This window comes from Lonchura striata, chromosome 5 (assembly GCF_050655825.1).
Source record: "Lonchura striata isolate lonStrDom1 chromosome 5, ASM5065582v1, whole genome shotgun sequence".
NCBI lineage: Eukaryota > Metazoa > Chordata > Aves > Passeriformes > Estrildidae > Lonchura > Lonchura striata.
Genome location: NC_140707.1, coordinates 73,937,134 through 73,959,356, shown reverse-complemented (window position 1 = coordinate 73,959,356; position 22,223 = coordinate 73,937,134). Strand labels below are relative to the sequence as shown.

General features: G+C 41.2%; 1 long non-coding RNA gene across 1 annotated transcript; it reads right to left on the bottom strand.

Moving 5' to 3' along the window:
- Window positions 1-6,800: 6,800 nt before the first annotated feature.
- LOC146767458 (uncharacterized) lies at window positions 6,801-17,264 on the bottom strand. Its single transcript, XR_014955881.1, has 3 exons — window positions 16,534-17,264; window positions 16,211-16,360; window positions 6,801-15,029 (listed from the first exon to the last, which is right to left on the bottom strand). It is a non-coding gene; the product is annotated as an uncharacterized LOC146767458 (long non-coding RNA).
- Between the last annotated feature and the right edge of the window lie 4,959 nt (window positions 17,265-22,223).

The following is a 22,223-nucleotide window of genomic DNA, read 5'->3' as shown; positions in this document are numbered from 1 at the left end:
ACAGCAGCACTCTTATGTGTCCACCAGTCAAGGTCATTGTTTGTGGGGAATGTTCATAACTCAGTTGTGATGTCTTGCAGCCCTACAACTGTCCTACTGCCCGTGCCACGAAAAATAGCGCTTCTCAGCATGTGCCCTGGCTTGGTGCTGCTGCACCAATGCACAGGTCACTAGTGCACCTTTTTTTTAACTGAAGAGTAACTGCTCATTCAGCATATGCCTTTCCCCACCACATTAGCTCCTTGCAATCTGTAGTTAAAAACCCAGAGCGCTGACCCGTGCACTGGATTTGACAGAGTGTCTGTGCAGCACCCTCTCTTGCCAAGACTCTTCTGACTCTTCAGAATAAGTCTGTTCCTCCAGATTGTGCTTTTGTCTCATCAAAACTCATCCTGAATAGTGTAGCTCATACCTGTTGAAACAGGTATGAATGCCAAAGCATTGATCAAAGATCTCTTAGAAACACTAGAGATTTCAGATATATTTTAAGTGTAAAAAACCCCAGTCTTAATATAATGGTAATTGAAAGTTAAACTCCAGATATAGTTAAAATATGGATTTGCATTCATATGCAAGTTTTGGTATGTGTATGGCAGTGTACAAATTTGCAGAAAGTAGGAAGGATCTAGCAATGATGGTGAGCCTGACAGGCATTACAAGGAGCGAGAATTATATTTTCCTTCCACAGAGTCTTCAGTCCATCTGAATTTTTGAAATTCCCTGAAACTGCCCTTACCTCTGGCAGTTCTAATGAATTATTATTTGCTAAAAAACTATTATTTTCATGAGGAATATAACAACATTTTTTATTATGGAAATACGAGTCTGTCAATGTGTTCTCTTGAGCTCTGGAAACGACCACTTGGAGATGCCTTTCCAAAGTGTCATCTCTGCTGTCAGTTTTGCCCATAGCTCAGAAAAGAGGCAGAGCTGCTAAATCTTTTCTTCCTGAAGCCATTTAAAAAGCATTTGAATTTTAAAAGTGTTTTATAGCTTGCATAAGTACACATGCAGAATCTTTCATGGCATCACAAATATTGCCACATGCCTGGATGCTGACTCTTACCTTTAGAGTTATCTTACGAGTTAGAGATGTCTAAAACTCCAGGTGGGGAGGGAGCTCCCTCCAGACTTTGAATCTGAGAAGGCTGGTGTGTTTTGTTTATTTTAGCAGGTTCTTCAAATATTTTTGTACCTCGAAAAGCAAATAAACCACATCTGTATTGTCTTGTTTTTGTCACTGCCAACAGCCGAAGAAGAGAAGAAAATTAACAGAAGCCCAGGAAGGACCCCTCTCCCCAGTCACTCTTTGCCAGGTCCCGGTCCTTCCCTTGGTGGTTTCCAGCAGTAACTTGTTCTGCAAGGGGTGGTCAGGCTGTAAGGACCATCCAATCCCTGAAAAGCAGAGCAGATCCTTCTCTTTACTCCAACCCTCAGATCCAACCTGCTTTGTGCTCAGGTTCTGAGTTATCTGTTTTATTCCTGGAGAAGATGGGTTAAGCAATTTTTAGTCCACCTCCTTTCATCTTGTCAGCTCTCACAGTGTCCACTCTGCATATGTCACTTGTCCCAGCAAGCTGCTACAGAGGGAGGAGACAAAGCCCTTGTCACTTGTCACCTACAGAATGTTTTCGTGGAATATTTGGGCTGCATTACTAGCTTTCATATACATTCAGAACCACTGTGTGTTGTGAATATCCTTCAGACAAGTCACAAAACCAGCAGTGTTGTTCTGATAGTGCTGTTCTAGACTACTTAGGTCCAGCAGTTTGAGTCCAACAATAAATTAATGATGAAGCAAAAATACTGAAGACATTTAGAAATAATGAAGAATTATTACACTGGCTAAGTTTATGCTAGTAACTACTTTATTGTAAGAAAAAGTGAGAAAAATATATGGTAAATAAATGATTAATTATGGAACTAGAGTGTATCATACAAATTCTTTCATCTTTTTTTGCCTCTACATTCCCATAGAACATAAAAAAGGAACATGCCTGAGACCAGACTATGACTATTCAGTGAAAACCCTAGTTAAATGCTCATGTTCAACACCTAGAAATCAAAATCACTTACCATGATGCATTAGAATAATTACTCACATGGCTGATATGAAAATCTACTTTAATTACTATTATAGTCCAAGCAGTGTAAGTATTGCATAGCATTAGAAATTGTTGCTTTCAGGTGAGAAAGTTTATAAATTTTCCAGCTTCTTCAGACCAGCAGAAGAGTAAAGAAACACATTTTAAACTCTCACTCTATTATTTTGCAAGTATTGGAAGAGCAGACCATATTAGGTTTGATGAATTACTACCAGATCAGAAATTTTAAAAGTAGTTCCCTGACTTTTACAGACTGTCTCAGCCACATTTGTTTAACATCTTTAGATAATTTTAAATCAAAGAGGTCAGTCTTACCCCTCTATTCTACTTTTCAGAACTAAGTAGTGATTAGAAGACTTCTTAAAATTTATGTATGCAATGATCTAAGGGAATTTTAAAATATATTTGCAAGTAAAAACATGCAGTATGAACTTATCAGATGGGTAGCTATGTGTGTATGTTGCCCTTCTGTTCGGAACAACTTCTTCTGCTCACAGAACCCCAAATTTTTTGCTCTTATTTGAAGCAATTTTAGAGTTGTTGAGCTGATGGCCAAATGGAATGCTAAGTGTGCTTTGGGCTTTGGCCTTTCCACAGAGCTGAAACAAGTCCCTTTGAATCCTAAATCGACATGCTTATCTCTGAATTCTCAGTCTTCCTATAAGGCTGTTTGAGCAAGGTCTGGGCTGTTTGTGCTGCTTCGTGGGTACCTTGGCAGAGCCCTGAAAAGATACACCCTTTACTGGAAATGTCAAGGCAGCAAAGAACAGAGTGCATTTTGTAGCTACTTTGGATGAACTCTGAAAAAGCAAGCATGGGTGGCACATAGGAAAAGGAGGAGCAAGAGCCCTGTTTGGATACTTCATCATCACTTCAGATTTATGGAGTGATACAATGCACTTTCCAGTGAAGGGCAGAGCTTCTCTGTCGAATCACAGAATCACAGAATATGCTGAGTTGGAAGGGAGCATGAGGATCATCAATACCAACTCTTGTCCCTATGCAGGACGCCCTCAGAATTCCACCATGTGTCTGAGAGCACTTCTCAAACATAATCTACCTTCCAAAGAACATGTTGAAGTAGTCTTTGAAGAACCATGTCAAAATTGCTGCCCTAGAAAATGATAAAGTGTGACTGAAGTACTTTCCAGTGAGGGAAATAGGGCTGATATTGACTGGTTTGAGTTTGACATGCTGGCAGTGTACCAGTAGAATGACAATATTTATAGCACTGGAAGGGATGCAATGGGTAGATCACCAAGGAAAACACACAACAAAATGAATAATCTTCTTAGTGATTCAAAGTTTTAGAAAAGCAGTTTTTAAATCTGGTATGTGTTACATTACAAGTGAACTCATAATGCAGTAACAAAACAAAGTGTAAAAGCTCATCTTTCTACTTTCATATTTTCTAGGTTCTGTTTTGTAGCATCTTGCCATTACCCATAACTTGTATTTTCTAATTAATTTAAAAATAAATTCAGAACAGTTTTATGACTAAAAGGCTGTCACCAAAATAGTTTTATGACTAATTGGCTGTCGTCAGAACTTGTAATATTCCTGCTTTTTGTGCTTGAATTTTCTTTAATGGTGCTATGAACTTAATAATCAGAAAGATTTTGATTACCACAAAATGAGTAGTAAATTTCCACAGCAATAGTAGTGGGATTAATTTTTTTTTTAAGAACAGGCCTTTACATTTTTTAAGCTATTATAAAACTCCATTGTCTGAAATAGAGCTAATAGAGCAGGATCAGCTTGCATGAAAGCTTGATAATGATTATTTTGCGAACTGTATTACTAATTATGAAAGCAATTGGCCCCTGTATGTAAAGCCATGGACTATACTCCAGGAAATTTTAAGTGCCCATACAGACAGAGCTATACTGCAAATTTTATTTCTCCAAAAGAAGCAGGTTATCCTATTAGGGAATCTTTTCAACTGAAACATAAATGACAGTCATTCTGTCACTTGTAATACAATTCTTTGTATGAGTAATCTGCAGCAAGATTGTAGGATCAGGTTATGGTGCTTCTCTGTAAAGTATTTCTCAGCAAAAAAAGTCCAGGGGTAGGAGCATAAAAAAATCTTCAAGTGTTGTTCCGAGATACATGCAAGAAGTATATTCTTAGAATAAGGGACAAAGAGGTGGTAAACTGAAATGTTAGTATTTTCTGCCTTTCCAGTATTAGCAAGTTATACTGTTGATGTGAGGGTGTAGTTTTCAGATCCTGCTCCTCTAGGTAGCCAGGCTACCACACAGGGAAGACTTGGTAAGTAAAGTGCCAGGGAACATTCCCAGGAACTCAGTTCTCTACACTGCCATAATGCCATGGGCCTTTTGCACAGGTGTCATCTGTGAGATTCAGCATTGTTCCAAATAACTCCTGGGCATGGGTCAGGGATTCGATGAATCAGGCCAAAAATAATAATTACCATGAAAAGGAAAGAGAGAAAGAGAGAGGACTAAAACCCAAGACACAGAAGTGATGCCCAGTACAGTCACTCACCACTCACTGACCTACCCCCAGCCTGTCCCCAGCAGTGATTGTCCTGTCCCCACCAATTCCCCCCACATATACTGGGCAGGGGGTTCTGTGGTGTGGAGCATCCCTGTGGCCAGTCTGGGGCACCTGCACTGGCTGTGCTCCCTCCTGGCTTCTTGCTCCCCTTCTCCCTAGCAGCAGAGCAAAGTCCTTGACAGGGTGAGCACTGCTGAGCAAGAACCAAAGCATCAGCATATTATCAACATTATTCTCATGCTAAATCCAAAACACAGCCCTGAAATATGAGCTGCTGACCTAAGAAAATTAACTCTATCCCAGCTGAAACCAGGACATCAATGAATGTTCAGCTTCTGAGCTTTTAGTTGTGGAGAGAGGAACCAGATGTGCCACAGTACAGTTGCTGACTAACTGCCAAATAGCAGACATATGATGAAAAATAATCCCTGAAATATCAATGTCAAGAGTGTTTTTGTAATATATTCTAAACTTGCAGCTTTCATTGGTTAAAATTTAACACAATATGCTGTGGTATGTCTTCCATTGTGGCATCTTTCTTACAGTAATATTCCTCTCTCCAGTGATTTGTTATCTCAGTCCCTTCCTTCTCTCTCTATTCATTTTCTTCAGAAAATGGAAAGCATGTTTTCAGTCTCACAATCCAGTTTTCTTCAGGGCACAACTGTTCCTATTAATCTCATTTTAATATTGTAATTACCTTTTTCATCAGATAATAAAATCTTATTCATTTTGAAGGACTTTTGTTGAGTTCAGAAAGCAACTGCATATCTTGTAATTTTGAGTTTCAAAGAAATCTTAATAAAAAACCTTGACCAACCCAGCATGATAAGTGTAATTTGTAATTCACTGTGTCTTCTCCAGTTATGCCTAGAAAAGTAATGTAAAACTGTATTCCTCTTGAAATGAACACAATAGCATCTTCAAGGTAAACAGGTCAGATATTAGGCACAAAAAGGATCCCAGATACCACATACCCCTACATAATGCGTGACATACAGGATAAAATTCTGTTTCTGTCAGAATGTCCTGAAGAGCATTGCTCACAGGCAAGTAAAAAAGAGCAAGCCTTCATGAAGAAGCTGTCAGGATGCTTGTCTGGTTCCTTCCTTGCAGGAGCTGAGAACCATTTAATCCTTTCTCATCACCTGCTGACCTTCTCCTGGGCTGCCCCGTGACACCATCCTTCTCCTTTTTGCTGTGTTCATTTCTGCACTGCTTGGGCTCTCCTGGATACCCCATTCTATGTGGAATCAGCCTTTATTTGGTTGTGAATCAACAGTCAACTGAGAGGCCACTTTCATTTTTTTTATATCCATTACTGATATATAATTTTTAAGGTCCACTGTTCTTTTTCAGTTACTAAAGGCCTGGTGGCCTTTAGTAAGGTCAGGATAGCTGACCTTTTATTAGCAGTTTGAGCACTAACACTGATCTGTGGATTACTTGGTGCACATTTAAACATTACTGCTTGACTGTTATATCCACTTTAGCAGTAGTTAAGATAGGCATATGAACAAATTAATGTGGCATAGAGAAGGAGAACCTGTGAACTTGCATTAAAACTGTAGAATAATGTCCTTCATTCAAGGTAAATATGCAAATTACTTCCCTTGAGGAAGAAAAACAACCAAACTACTAGGCTGATTCTTGAGGGGAGGGGATGAGGAGATGCTCAACAAAGCAAAGAATCTGTTCTACATGTGGTTCTGGTGAGCTGGTTTTGTTTGTTTGTTTGTTTGCTCGGGGTTTGTGTGTTTTTTTACTTGAAGTGGGGTATTATGCTTTCAGTATAACAGCTAGCAGAGTTCCATCAAAAAGAAATTGAGGACTATGATTATTCTCCATTTGCCACCTTAAAGTTCCTGTCCAGAGATGTTGCATCCATCTGAAAACTATCTAATCCTAAACCCAAATTGGAGTCCTTTGGGGGTTTTTGTTGTTATTCTGGTTCAAATTTTTAGTAAACTGGGAAATAAATTCTTGCATTCTGTTCAAACTGGCAGGAAAGAACACACACTAGAGGCCAAACTAGAGGCAAAGGTATGTGATGGTAAGCCTAGAATAAACAGGGAGCTCCCAGGGTTTCAGGGTGTGGGTTGGACAGGTGATCCGTGCCCCTCAGGACAGGCTCAGCCCAGCCCAGCTTGCCCGGACAGCCCAGGGCTGAGGGAGCTGCCCTGGGATGGGGGCTCTGCTGCCCTGCTCCAGCTGGAATCCCTCGTGGCTCAGCAGAGCAGGAGCCCAGATCTTGTGAGCCCTGTGCCAGGGGAGGGACACTCACCAGAGGAGGCAAGGGGCATTTTCCACAGATACTGGGTTCTTAATTAGCAATTAGCCTTTGACTCCACCATCCAATTAGATGAGTTATCTGATTAGATTAGATTAGATTAGATTGCAGGATATTAATTCATGTTGTGTCTGGCTGCTCATTTAAATGTATTTGGCTTTATTACATGACTGGAGAATCCCGCCTAAATTTCTGAACTAGATTAGAAACATATGTAGTCTGCCAAGCAGGATCTTTTTAATAACTGACTTTCATGCTTGTAGTTCATTTGTTTGTTAGGGTTTTTGCTTGTTTGTTTTGTTTTTTGTTTGTTTTAAACTAAACTCAGAGAACTGAACTTATTAAATCAGCTAGTTCAAGTCATTTTCTGTGGATCTTATGTATTTATTAGTGAGTTTAAAAAAATTCATAATATAATTTTAATAAGTATATAGATCAGATTTGAGCCAAGTATTTCAGTGCCAGTATTTTGAAGTGTTGAGGTTGTCATCCCACTGTCTAGCACTGTTTGCTTTTTGTTGCAAAGAGAACACATGAGATAAGAAAAGAAAAACTGTATAACAGTTCAAACTCTGGTGGAGGAGCCAATTTTCCTACAGGGCAGAACTTTATATCAAGTTAGAGCAGCTGCTCTGAAGAGTTGTGCTCTCTCTACACCTATCTGGGCTTTCACATCACATCACATCAATCATGTCAATCACATCACACAGATCACACAGGTTTCTGCAGGAACCTGCCTTAGCACTGCCTGTCTAGGAGCCATCAGAGCAGCGACTATACCAAAACCCAAGCTGTCAGACACTAGCTCATAGTGTCAGGAGTAATCAGAGCATCCCAAGGACCTGCAGAGTTTGCATCACACCTATATGTCTCCAAAACCACAAGAAGCATTTTGAGATGTACTTGTATGATTTTGAAAAGTGGTCCTGGTGACAATCAGGGGGCTCCCCATGCATAGGAGTGCTGAGAAAATTTCAAATGCAACCAGGCTTCACTGTGTCACAGTCCCCTGCACCATTCTCAAGAGGGGAATTGTCATTTTACTGAGTCCAGGCCCTTCTCTACATGAATCTCCTGTTCCCACAGAACTCAGCCAGATACAGAAGCAGCTTACTTATCTCTGCTTACTTAGGTACTTCTGAAGACTAGCAGCAAAAATCTGGCATTGAGATTTCAAAAGATCCCGTCCATCTGATACCTTAACAAAGCCTTTTCTGCCATGTTATTCTGTGCAGAATGTTGGGAAGATACAGTCTTGTCCCCTGCTTTAGAAATACACTCTCACCTTTGAGTTAATATGTACAAACTTCTTGACAACTAAAGTGGGGATCTTCTAGCAGTGTCTGACTTATGCTCACATTTAAAAAAATCAGAATGTTCCATGATAGTAATAACAACAGTAATACTAAAAACAATAGCTGTTATTATTGTTATTGTTGTTATTATTGTTGTTGCTGTTATTATTCAGATTGGAATGGAGATAGTACAATTCATTTAATGCAAATAGGCCCAGTGAGGTCACACAGGAAAACCATATGGAGTCAGGGTGGCTTCTTGAACAACTCATTACATAAACAAGTTCACAGTGCAAACTTGAGTACTTCATGTAGGCAGAAAATATGGAGACTGCACTTGGCTTGCTAAATTTCATAACACTACCTGATTCAGACTGCTTCTCAGCCTATTTGCACATTTTAAAAGTTTATTTTTAAACAAGTTAAAATTATCTGTTTGGTTCCTCAAAGAAGAGAAAAATGTATTTCAGTTTTATTAATTAGGAAAATTATAGTATATTATACAATTTTTGAATAATTGAATAATTTCCTCTTGCATTGAAAACATGATAATGAAACTAGAAGAAAGTCAAAAGGGATACATTCAGGCATTATGGGTTTCTTATGTACCTTCAAGGCTTCACACTGTCCATGTGAAGAATCACAGATATGTCAACCTTAGTCAGTAACCCTAAGGAATTATATCAGGAGCAATTTACAAAGTTGTGTCTGTAGAAAGGATTGGTTAGCTTTAAAATCTTCACAGCTTTATTGACTGCATGCAAGTACACTCTGGTTGATCTCTGAAGAACTTCATTAAAGAAGTGCTCAGGAGTTATCTGAAAAACAGAGACACCAGTAAATAAACTTGAAGTATCAAATAGATACAAAAACCATCATTCTTACCTTGTTGCTCTTGACTAAAATGCACAGAAACCTTGTGGGAAACTCTGAAGACTCATAAAGGAGCTGCTGATCAGAGCACAAGGCTGGAGCTGCAGAGCACACAGTTTTAAATATGGGCACACCCTTAAACATCTGGTCTAAATTATTTACAACCCAACTCTGGTTTGGTTTTATTTTTACTGCAGGTCTTATTCTTTGCTATCCCAAAGAAGGCTGTCAGTCTCTGGTGCTCTCTGGTACTTTGCTCTTGGCTCACGCAGCCTAACAGGGGAGGCAGAGCAGAGCTTGTTTCTCTGTGGGTGCCCAGAGAAGTGGGTGTGACACCCAGCTGGGGGCACCCACCCAGCACAGGCAGCCCCAGGACGAGCCCTCCCTGCGGCTGAACCTTGTCACTGTCACTCAGCCACGCAGTACTGGCACCAGCTCAGTACAGAGCTCTCACTCCAGGACTAACTGTGCTGTATCACTGCTTGAAGAGGAATCTTACCTCAGCTTTTGAAACTGCAGGATTTGTGTTGTTTTGCACAGAGAATTGTATTGTCCAGTGAAACTGCAGTTTTCCAATGGAAAATGAAGAAGATAGCTTAAGATATAAAAGATATACAATATCTTATATCTTAAAATATCTTATTTTAGAAATTATTGATTGACGGGACATGAAATTTGAAGCAATGTCTTTCCATATCTCTTTATCCAGTACCTTTCCACTGAACAAATCCACTTATTTATTTGAGTTCCCCAGTAACTCTGGGGTATAAAAATTCATAGCAGTGCTTAATAACTTCATCAAAATAACAGTGGAGAATGATAAAAGCGAATACTACCTGCCTGCCCCCAGATAATGACACCCTTCAAACACATCAGGGTGGGCTGTAACTGCTGAAGCCGTGGCCTGTGATGGATGGTAGCCCCAGCCCTGCTGCCCCAAACACTGTCAGTTCCTGCAAGAGTGATTTGTTCTTGTTCCTTTGAAATAAGCAGGGTTAGAGCTGGTTGCTACATGGGATTGTTTTTCTGACAAAAGCACAGTTTCCTTGCTAGACTGCTGGCATTACATAGTTTTCAAGGGCCCGCATTCATTTTCCACATGAGTGTTTCCAAGTGTAAATTTGAGATTCTACAGTCACTGGTGGATTTCTGCAGCTACAAAGTGTATTCTTTACTATAGACTAAAAAAAGTGGATACTATCTATAAAACTCAGGCTGCCAAAATGAAATCACAAGACATGCTGCTTGGAGCCTGTCAAAACCTATCTGCCTTTTTGGGTGGTATTCAACTTTCAGCAGTAAGAATTTGACAGACCTTTATTTCACACCTTCAAGGAGCCTTGCACAGCTCAAAATCCCAACTGAAGAAAACATCACGGAGAACAATGTAAGCAAGTGTGAGTGCAGGTAAGGAAGAAACAGACACTGGGAAAGCAGGCATCTCTGAAGCTTGGAGGTGTCCAGGGAATTACTGTGGAAGTCCTTTGAATAAACCTTTTGCCACCTGCATCACAGTCAGCAATACTTACCTTGTAACTCTTTGTCATAGGATAGAGTAATTACTGTATTAAAGCAAGAGCATAGGGGTTCTTCTAGTGAAGTGACAGAAATTAAAATTACTGTAGGAATTTAGCACTGATCATCAGTATTGGCAGCTTAAGCTTCTCACTGAATCACTGTTACAAGTGAAGATTTTAATTGTGCTATATAATTTTCCAGCCACAAGTGACAAAAAAGAAATTTCTTTATTATAATGTTTTTTTTGTAATAGGAGTTAATTTAGTTTGCAGTTTCACCTTTAGCAGTAGAAATGCTTTTTATACAGAGCATTTATCAGCACCTTTGATGTGCCAGTATGACCACTGAAGAAGTGACCTGCATTTCACAGATAGGGCTACCCACCTTTATAAATTTTCATTGATATTTTGTGATAGGGTTTTGGATGGATTTGTTTTGGTTTGGTATCTACAGTATTTTGTTTTGCCTTTGCTCCTAAATCTCATTTATAAGCAGAATGCTTCCATCTGAATGAATCATCAAACATCCATGCTTCTATTTTGGCAAGAACCAGCTGGGTCAGACTCTGTCTGGCCCATACAGGTGTTGGAGATAGCAGATATCCAGTTCTGCCCTTCACTGTGAAGCTCAGCAGAAGTCACAAACAAGTATAGGAGAAGCTGAGAGAGTGTGGAGAGTGCACTCTTCCAGAACTGGATTTGGCCTAGTTCTAGTCCTTGCTTTAGGGCTGATGCTGCCGGAACCAGATTCACTTTCCTCTTGTGCTCTTGATGTCCTGGGCATCGACAGACTCCATTGTATCTGCTGTTCCATTGGCTGCTGGTCAGCTGTGTCCAGTGAGGTGTCCCAGTGATGAGGACAGCAGCTGAAGGACAGCAGGACTACAGTTCAGCCCCAGTGATGTGTCCCAGTGATGAGGACAGCAGCTGAAGGACAGCAGGACTACAGTTCAGCCCCAGTGATGTGTCCCAGTGATGAGGACAGCAGCTGAAGGACAGCAGGACTACAGTTCAGCCCCAGTGATGTGTCCCAGTGATGAGGACAGCAGCTGAAGGACTACAGTTCAGGGCCTGACAAAGAGACTACTGCTATAACCCCACTCAGCACAGCAAGGGCTGAGAAGCTGATGAAGAAGGGTGATAGGGAATGCTTCCTCCAGCCAAAATAAAAGTCTGGGAACCCCTTATTCAGTTGCTGATAAAACCTGGGGTTTGAAACGTGCAGGTGTTTATTTTCCTGGCAATATGACTGTCCTGGTGTGTGTAACCTTTAGAGCAGGTATGGCAGCAGTGCTGGCGGTCCCAGGACACAGGACAGACAGGCTGACGGAAATGCCTCTGTGGGTTTGTGATGGGACATTCCTCCTTGCCCGCTTCACTTCTCAGTGCTAGAGCAACTGAAAGGCCTATTTCTGCAGATGTGACACTGGGCAGCCCAGGATGAACCCTGTCAGTGCCCCACACCTCAGGCTGCTGGCTCTCAGGCATTGGAATGGTTCCAGCAGCATAAGATGCAATATACAGCTTCAATTAACCAGCCTACTGGATGCTAATGACAGTTCACATCCTCCTGCTTCATATTGCTCCTAATTAATTTGAGTAACAGATTGCCACGGAAGACTGAATTAAACTATTTATGACATTAATTCCATTTTTGTTTTATGTTTAATGATATAAAACTGCTAACTGCTTTGGAGTTATGAGTGATGGATTTTCAAGAAAGCAAGGCCGTTCCAAGTTTCTTTAAAAAACAAATTAATGGAAGGCTATTTAATGGGACTTTTTCCCTTGCAGATTTAGGTCCTGCCTAGGAATCAGGCGGGGCACAGAATAAGGTGAGGAGAAAAGCTTCTTAGTGCCAAACTTTTTTTTTTTTTCTGATTATTGCTGAGTTGCAATACTACTTTGGAAGAGAGGATGTGCATGCAGGGAACCTGTCTGTGCCTAAAAGCCAGAGAAGAGAAACATGGCCTAACCACCTCATGAGATGTTTTTCTGGCATCACTCCAGCTCTGAGCTGCAAAAGGATGGTCACAAGAAGTAGGTCTTGTCGGTCACCATTACTTCTTAGACAAATATTCACTGCTTGTGGACACTGTCACTCAGCCCCCCAAATTATACACTGACAGTCTATTTAGAGTGTGACTTATTCTCATCAAGAATCTCTCCTGCTAGAAGAAAACAAAAGGGATTGTATATTTACTTTCTTTAATTAGAATCACAAGTGATGATGGCTCTTTATAAAGTACTTCTGAAATAGTGATAAAACCCTTCAGAAATAGTGATGCACTAAAAAGTGGTAGACTGGTTCAGGAAAAAGTAAATTTCTCAAATGACCCATCAAGTGATGAAGTCAAAATGAGACAACTGTTGAAGACAGAGGCTAATAAATGCTCCACAGATAAAGAAAATGATTACCCTTTTGTCTTAAAAATTAAAGTTCAAGAGGGAAGGTTTGAGGCTTTAATTTGTTGCTCTATCAGGGAGTTGAAAAGAAATTGATTTAACACACTGTTGCTATAGTTTATGTTGGATGTAGTTCATCAGTTCTTTGATTCACCTCATACAGTGATATTCAAGGATTCTAAAAGAGTTATGCTAAGATTCAAAACAATGTGGATTGTTTTTTGCTGCTGTTGCATATTTTGCTGCCATAGTGAAGGCTGCAAGACATAGCTTGATGCTTATGCTGCTTTTGAGAGGTTTCTCACACACCAGGGGAGTTCAAATTGTTCACATATCAGTTATTTAAGGTCAGTCCCCAGGTGCTAAGAGGAAACAGCTGTCGCTAGAGACAGAGTGTTGAGATCACTTTTTTGAGCACTACTGAGTGCAAACACGAGCTTTTCAGCACTGGTGGGTTCCCTTGTCTCCCTGGTGCTACACTGCAGCTCCTGGCAAGTAGATGTTAGTGAGAAGGATTCTCTTTGAGAAAAGATCCAATACTCAGATCCTTTGGCATTCATAATTTTTCAAGTATCTTATGTTCTATTTTACATATTTCACTCAAAGTTTCAAGTTTAAATTCAGTCATGCTTTTCAGCTCTAAGACCTACGTGGTTTTGTAAGTTTATTTTTAATTTACAGGGAATATCTACTTTTAGGGATTTTTACTTTTTATAATACACTCTGGAATTCTCATAGGATAGTTGACTACTTTTTAACAGTCAACATAACCGTAACAACATAAACATAAATAGGCCAGTAAGAAACTATAAATAACAGCACTTTGAATCCATTTTCCTAACAAAAATTCTCATTTGTCTTTCCTGGCTAGATAGCTATAGCTGAAAGTGAAGGAGCCTATCAATGCATCAGAAACATAGAACAGAGATTTTTCTTTTCTTTTTCATTTTCACAGAAAGCTAATATTTCAGTTCTGGAAGCAGGCACTCTCAGTGTTGTCATTTTTGTGATTCTGATGGGAAATCTCATGATAGTAGTTTCTTTTCAAAACCCAGCTTCTGGAACTGTGGTCTCATAATGTGTTGTACTTCTATTTCACTTGCTAAAACTTTAGACATCAAAGCATACTTTAAATTCTGCTAAAATACATAACTATTTTAAGCATTTCTGTTTCTTTTTATGCCTATGTCTTCATAAAGTGTGAGTTTAAATTGTGATTTTACATTCAAGGGCTGATTGTACTTTATTGTTTGATTTTTCCTTGTAATGATTGTTCAGAGCTATTTTTCATTTTGACATTATGTTACAGTGTAACACATTATCCAGAATATTAGCAGATCATTTTCTCTGGAAAAATGCCAGCATCTCTTTAAATGTGCTTTAAGCATGCAAATGAAACCTACAAGAGCTTTTGGCCAGGTCATGGTCAGTGACACAAGGAAAACCTCAGGACAAGGGACAGCAGGAGACACCAGAAATGAGCTGCAGGGGTTCTCCTGAAGCAGCTTGTCCTCAAACCAGCAGGCTTTGGTTGTCTCTTGCAAACCTCCTTCCCTGAAGGCAGTTCTTCCTGAGATGCAATATGCCCAGTGGGTTATTATTCTAAATACAATTGAGGTGGATTTCCCCAGGGTCCCTGGAGCTGCAGCAAGCCCAGTCAATAGCTCAGAACACCCGCTGCCCTGGTGCAGGGTGGTTCTCATGCTGGCTCAGCCTTGGTCATGAGTTACACAGCATGAGCTTTGCTGGCACACAGGGATCCTTTTCTGTGCTGAAAAAGGAATTAAAGGTGAGACTGCATGTGTGCAGCCAGGTGAGCCACTTTGCACACTGAGCCTTGCCAAGCCAGACACTACTATCTTCAGTCCTTGATCCAGCAAAAACAGCCTTTACTTTTGTGACAGTTGTTTCAAACCTGGGCGTTGAGGATTTTTTGCAGGACAATGGACACATTCAGCAGATGCACGATCCAGCCTTCTGGTAACAAAGAAAGCAGTTCAAGGAACGGGGTCAGTGAGTCCTTGATGACAGGAAAAAAGAACAACAGTCAGAGGAGTCAGCAAAAGCTGTCAGCAAAATTCAAGAAAGTAAAAAAGAAAACTCAGGGTGGGCCAGATGACTAAAGCAGGACGCGTGAAGAATCGGGTGATCCAATCAGCATTTAATTTTAGACATGTGAACAGTTAGGATTAACCAATCATGTATTAGCTAGAGACTCGTGCACAGCAGAACTTACTATAAATATAGCCTTCTGCACAATAAAATGGCTTCACTTGATCATATTGATCATGGCGTGATGTCCCATTTGCGATCCTCTGCACCACACCTGGGAACTGAGGAAAGTGCAGCAACAGAAACACCCACATCTGCTGATAGCTTGTGCACTCCCACGGGACTTCCCTTGTGCAGGACAAGAGCTGTGCCATGGTCTGTCACAGGGTCACTTGCCTACTGCAGTGACCTTCAAGTGCTCCAGCCACCCATCAAGATCATACTTGTTGTTAGCAAAATATAAAATTGATTAGAATTAACAGAGATAAATAATTTGAAATGGAAATGTAATTGAGATGAGATGATGAAGAAATTAATATTGAATCTAATGAGGCAACTTAAAATACCTCAAATTAAGATTACTTTGATTCCTTATACTAATTGCCAAACTTTAAATATGCATAAGGGTTGAAATTTAGGAAGACAATGTTGGCACTCTTGGGACATCCTTCCATGGTTGCATTCAGCAGCCAGACAGTGACATGCCATACAAGAACTCTCAGCCTCCACAGCCTCACTCAAATGGAAACTCTAGAGTATAGAAAAAAATGGCACCAAAATTTCTCCTGACCTCCACTGGTCCAGAATGTCACTATTCATACTTTAGTGATGACAAAGAAATACCTGCCAAACTTATTCTCCAACTACATGCAGAAATATTTTCTTTTCAGTGAAAGCCAAAGTAGTTAGAACAAGAATGTTTTCTAGAAATCTTTTCCCATAGTTCCTAAAGATTACTTATATAGGAAAGGAATAATTAGGCAGAAGATTTTCTTCAAAGTCACTGTTTATAATGCTGCTTTCAGCAAAAGATATTAATATGATTTAACCAGTTTTCTGAGCATTTTTCTTTAAACAAAGTTAACTACAAAACTCTCAAATTGAACTTCTACATCCCACCCTAAGTAGCTCTGTAGGCAGGTGGTTTACCTCGGTGTCTCCTCAGGGAAACAGAAGGCACAGCTCATCCCAGGACCTGGAACAGCAGGTTTAGCCAGCATGGTGAGAGGCTAGTACTGTAGCTGCAGCACATGGCAGAGCATAATGGGCTCCCAGGGCACAACAGACTGTGGTTGCAGGCTGTGAAAGAGGAACACAGGTGCTTGCCCTGAAAAAACTCAATTCCAGCTGCCCATCACTTGGGGGCTTGCTGAAAGTGAGAAGGGATCATCAGTGTGTGATCTGAGACCAGAGAATAAGAAATTAAGTATCACCATTGAAGTGTTTAATCACTGCTCACATTTTGTGTTTACCTTTACGTTGATCTTTAAAGAGCCACTTGAGCTGCACTAAGTCAAGCTTCTGAACTGGCTCATGGACTCATGGCATGCAGAGCAGCAGAATTTGGCAGGTGTTCCAGAAGAAGCTTGTCACCTTCTAAAGCGTGCGGGGTATTTCTCAGTTATTTTCTGAGATGCCTCATAGCCCAGCAGCAGCAGCAAGACTGAACTTGGCAGCCTCAAGGCTGAACCACTGGGACTCACCTACCTTTATCTCAGGTAAGGGAGGAGCTAGCTCACAGAAATATGGGGAAAGAGTTCATTTTCTTTGTTCTAACTGTCCTTTCATAATGAAAAAACTGGCTTCTTCTCTTGAGAGAATTGTCCCAGAGATTGAGGACTGTCTACACAATATTTCTGTGTAGGAACTCCCTGTCTGGTAGTACTGCATTTTACCTATCATTTTCAGAGATGCAGCAGATTGTTCTTCTTTTCTGCTGTATCCATGGTTCACGTGGGATTTCTTGTGTGATTGCTGTTCTCTGGTCCCCCAAGAGAATGGAGCAGGCAACTTGAATCCACATCACCTTGTCATGCCCAACTTCATGATACAATCCTTTTTCTTTGGGGAAGGTAGAAGAAAAGCAGCCTCTTCTCACACAATGCTCGTGATTGTGCAGGACTTCTCTTGGCAAGGCTCTTGATGGACTGTGGCAGCCACAAGCATTAAAGCAGGAACAGAGAAATGTCTCAAGGGCCAGCTGTGACAGCTGGCACAGCCCTGCAGAGGGCAGCTTGCAGCAGGTCAGACCAAGATCACCTGTCCTGCCCTCATCCAGCTGCATGGGTGGGTGCCTGCTGTGTTTGCTGCTGGTGTCTGTGGCACCCCCAGAAACCCAAGGTGGGGCACACCTGGAACTTCTGGATCCCCTCTGTGCTGCCCTGAGCTGCCTTTGGGGCCAGGCACAACCCCTGCTCCCCCCGTGGCACTGGTGGGGCTTGGTTAGCCTGCCCTGGGGGTGCTGACCATGCTGCTGCCCCCAGCACGTTTCCTATCATTGCTTTATCACAGCTGACTATCTGAAATAGCAGTCCTCATTTATGTTATTAGCTCTAATTGGTCATTAGGCCCCCAAAAGGGCAGGCTGTGCTACCAGTGAAGGGGTGCAGGTGCCCTGACAGCTCCAGCTCTGTGTTCTGTCCTACTGAGGCTGCAATCTGCTGTCCTTTCAATGCCCTGGTCAGAATGCACAGCAGCTATAAATTAATCTCTGCGTGCCTTATAGGATCATCTTCCTGAAGGATTTGCTGCTGCTGGTGGGTTTTACCAGCCCTGCAGAGGCAATGAGCCCCAGAAACATCTCCTGGAGTGCCTGCAGAGCTGCCAGGACTGCCTGGTCTGAGCCTGGCACTGTTATCTGATTGTTTTTCTTTCTGAATTACAAAACACAGAAAAGCTGTCTTGGAGATTTTTTGGGGACGTGGAAAATGAATATGCTTTGGCTGGCACTGCTTTTAGAAAGGTGTGATAGACTTACTGTGGGAAAATAGATTTCTTGTGCTATAATTTTGCAGTTCACTCCAGTGTGATTGTTTGGTTTACAATTCTGACACAGGTGCATGGTGTGGTTTTACACACCTTATTCCTCAGCCTTTTACACTTCTATCCTATATTGTCAGGAGAAAAGGAATGCTCTTGTATATTTTCACTATGATAAAGCTTTTAGTCCACTGCTTCCTTTTTACTTTCCTAACCTAATCCTTTAAAAAAAAAAATAATCAACAAATTACTTTGGTAGGTTTGATGTGACCTTGTTATTTTCACATATTTTCACAATACCCACCCCAACAGTTTGTAATAAATATTTGCAGTCTAAAATCTAAGACAGCTGGCAGCTATGTCTCTATAAATAGCAACCTTTCCATGGTACCTTCCAGACTTAGCTGCTTGAAGACTTTGGTTACAATAGCTGATATTTTTGTCATCTTTCCCTCTGCAGATTCTTAGGGCTGTCCTGCACTTTGCCTCTGGGAAACAGAAGTGAACAAGAGTGATAGAAATTAACAGCTGATAAACCAAATGTCATGAAAACATTGGCTCTTCTCCTGGTGCTTTATTCAAAAATGAAACTTTTGCTTATCTGGAGTTCTTATGTGAAAGACCCCGTAGTCTCAGAGGGATATTGTGTGGATTCAGGCACTGCTGATGCAGGGAGGGTGCTGGGGTCTGCTGAGAGGGACAGCACTGATGCCAAGGAGGGGATTGATCTCTGTCTACACCAGATACAGCTCTGGGGAACTCGGGGAAATTCAGCAAGACTCTCTTACAGCAAGGAAGAGCATGACAATCTAACTGATTTTGTCCTTTGACAGGTTATCACTGAAAATAACTGACCCAGGGAAAGAAGCTGACATATACAAAGCAGTAAGTGTGCCAAATGCCATAAGGGGTCCCAGGCCCAGCACAGTCTGAGCTCAAGCCAGGGAGAGCTGTGCTGCTGTGCTCAGAGCAATGCAGCTGCCCAGCTGCCTGTGGGGTGGGCTAGTCTTGCAGGGCTGGCAGGGATGTCAGCACCCAGCTATGAGCCTGTGAGAGATGTCAGGAGCCCAGATGTGACCCTGGGAGATCAAGATTGTTTCCACAATTGCCTCTTCTGTCAACAGCTGACTGCCCAAGTGATGAGCACAGGCACACCCTGGTCTCAGCCTGCACTGCTGAGGGGTTTATCAGTTTGCCTCTTCTGAATGACCTCCCTGGGAGAAATCCTGGGTTCAGGCCCGCAGGTGACATGATGCCAGTGGTGCAAGAGGGACAGGTCAGGTACACTAAGGTGCCCGTGGTGTGCAGGGGACCTTTCCACTAGCCCTAGTGCACAGGGTCAATGTCAACTACCTTCGTGCTGTGCTGGTAAAAATAGCAAAAAAAAAAGTTCAAACCCATTACAGGCAGTAATGTACATCTAAACATACATCTCATTTTACACTTTCGATGTTACACTCATTGACAAATACAACAGCCTGTAGGTTGTTAAACAATCCAAAGTTAAATTCAGATTTCTTAATTTTATTTTCCAATAGAAGAATACCAAAGGGTAAGAGTTACATGAACTTCTTTTGATGTAAAAAGCAGAAATAATTTTTTACTAAAGATTCCAAAGCTTAAAAAATGCACTTAAATTTTTGTTTATTGCCATATTTAATCCTAAATTTCAAAGAAAGTGATATCATGATTTACACCGGCTTGTATTGTCTAGCATTATTCCCAGAAAGACTAATCAACAGATTTGATGTAAAAGATTAATTGCAGTCCTCTCAGGAGACAGTTTGTTTACTAAACAATCAGCCATATGCAAATTCCTGATTTACCATGCCATGTTTAATGGCTTCTTGAGGGAGTGTAACAGTTTGTTTTTGTTTTCACACAATTACTTCAGCTGAGAACTCGCTTTTAGGGAAGAGGTGGAACTTGAAGCTGGTTGAACTTTATTGTCCAATGCACTGAAGGAAGACTCTTCCTGCGTAAACCAAACACAGCTGGCTTCTGCATTCACTTTTAGGATAAAAAGCCACAACAACCCCTTTTTTACAAGGTTCCCAATGAGCACTTTGCTGCGCTGATGTTGTGTAAGAGCCCGTGAAAGGAATTGCAGCTGGGAAGCTGCACTTGATGTGCACAGGGTGTGAGCTGGCTGGTGCAAACCGAACATGCAAAAAACAACACAAGGGAAAGATGGCCGTGTTGCTCGGAGGTTGCTTCCACACCCACTTTATGGGGGGACTAAGTGATGAGCAGTGTGCTGGAGAACAAAGATGGATTTAGGTTGTGGGTGCTGGGAATGGATGTCCTGCAGAGCCCTGTGTGTAGACAAAACCTGGAAAGTCCAGCTGAGCAAAGAGCCATGCAGGAGAGTGAGGCGTCAAGCCTTCAGACATTTTTCAATTTTTTCCCCCAACTTTAGTTTCCTGTACAATTAATTTCAAATTAATTTTCATATAAAAAGACGGCTCATGGGATAAAAATGGCCAAGAACTAATTCCCTGTGAGAGTATGGGACTATGTAGCAGAATAACACCCATTTAGAATAAATAGATTCAAAAATGAATGCTTTATTTACTTGTTTTTATTTGTAATTCATGGTCTTACAAACCATTGTATTGTTCTGATTTAGGTCACTGCACAAATGTTTGATTGTACTTTTCAGCCTCCTGGAGAAAAGAAACACTCCAGTGTTTTCCCATGTGGAAATGTGCCACTTAGTGCTGATGAGATAATAGAATGACCCAGAATCTCGTGAGGGGAAAGAGACCCCCAGGGATGATCCCAGCCCTTGTCCCTGCCCAGACCCCCACCAATCCCACCCTGTCCATCCCTGGCAGCGCTGCCCAAAGGCTCCTGGAGCTCCGGCAGCCTCTGGCTGTGCCCATGCCCTGGGGAGCCTGGGCAGTGCCAGCACCTCTGGGGAAGAGCTTTTCCTGAAAATCCAGCCTGAGCCTCCCTGGCCCAGCTCAGCTGCTCCATGCTGCTGTCCCTGGCCCAGAGCAGAGCAGAGATCAGAGCTGCCCCTCTGCTGTCCCTTGGGAGGAGCTGCAGCCTCCTGACCTCAGTCTCTTCTTCTCCAGCTGAACAAGCCAAGTGTCCTCAGCCTCTGCTCCTATGGCCCTTTCAGACCCTTCACCACCTCTGTGTCCTTCCTTTGGACACTCTCTAATACTTTATGTCTTTCTTATATTGTGGTGCCTCAAACTCTGGGGACATCTTGGTACTGACAACTCTGTTTACATGTATATACAATGAACACTGCATGTATTCATTAAATAATTATGTAATATTATATGTTCTTTACATGCATATAAAAGATATACTCTGTGTATGGCCTATGTGTGTCCATTTGTGGAACCATCTACAGGAATCTTGTATAGTCAGAGGTGTTAAACTGTAAAGGAAAGGTAAAAGCAATCGTGTTGCATAATCTAGTAACAACAGCCAAATAAGTCAACTTTTATTGCCAGCCTTCTTTCTTTGTATGTCTGGAAACATATTTTGCATAACATTTAAAAAGCAGGACATTTATGACAATTGTCATTAATCTCAAATTGCTGAAAGTGCAATTTCAGTGGTTGAACTTAACATTTACAGCATCACAAGTTTCCTATGCTATTAATTTCTTAACATTCTCTACCCCACCAACACAAGCAATATTGATATATGGAAACTATCTGGAAGTCTGTTAAATTTAATGGTGGAAAGGAAATTCAGGAGGCCTGGAGAACAACTTTAAAAATACCTAATTTTTCAATAAATTAGGGAAGTAAACACTGTTTAAAGGGTAAAACCATTTATTTATTTTTTGATGCAGAAAATTTTAAACTTTTTTTATTAAAATTAGTAAATTTTCTGTGATTTACTCTGTGACATAATACCAACAGACAGGATGCATATAGAACTAAAGCTCTACAAATCCAGGCTGAGAACCTTGACATGACATTTTCAACTGATGCTAATGGCTTCCCACATCCAACTCCCATATTCAGGACGACTGACATAATGTCATAAGTAAAAGAGCTGCAGATGAGAAATTAAAAGTAAACTTGTGAGATCCAATAGCAAAAAGCCTGGCTGTCCTCAGCTGTGGAGAATGAGTGTCATTAGTGGAAAAATGCAAGAACTATCTTAAGAGATCCCATAAGCTTTTTTCAGAGGTCTTTTGGGAGATGTTGCAACG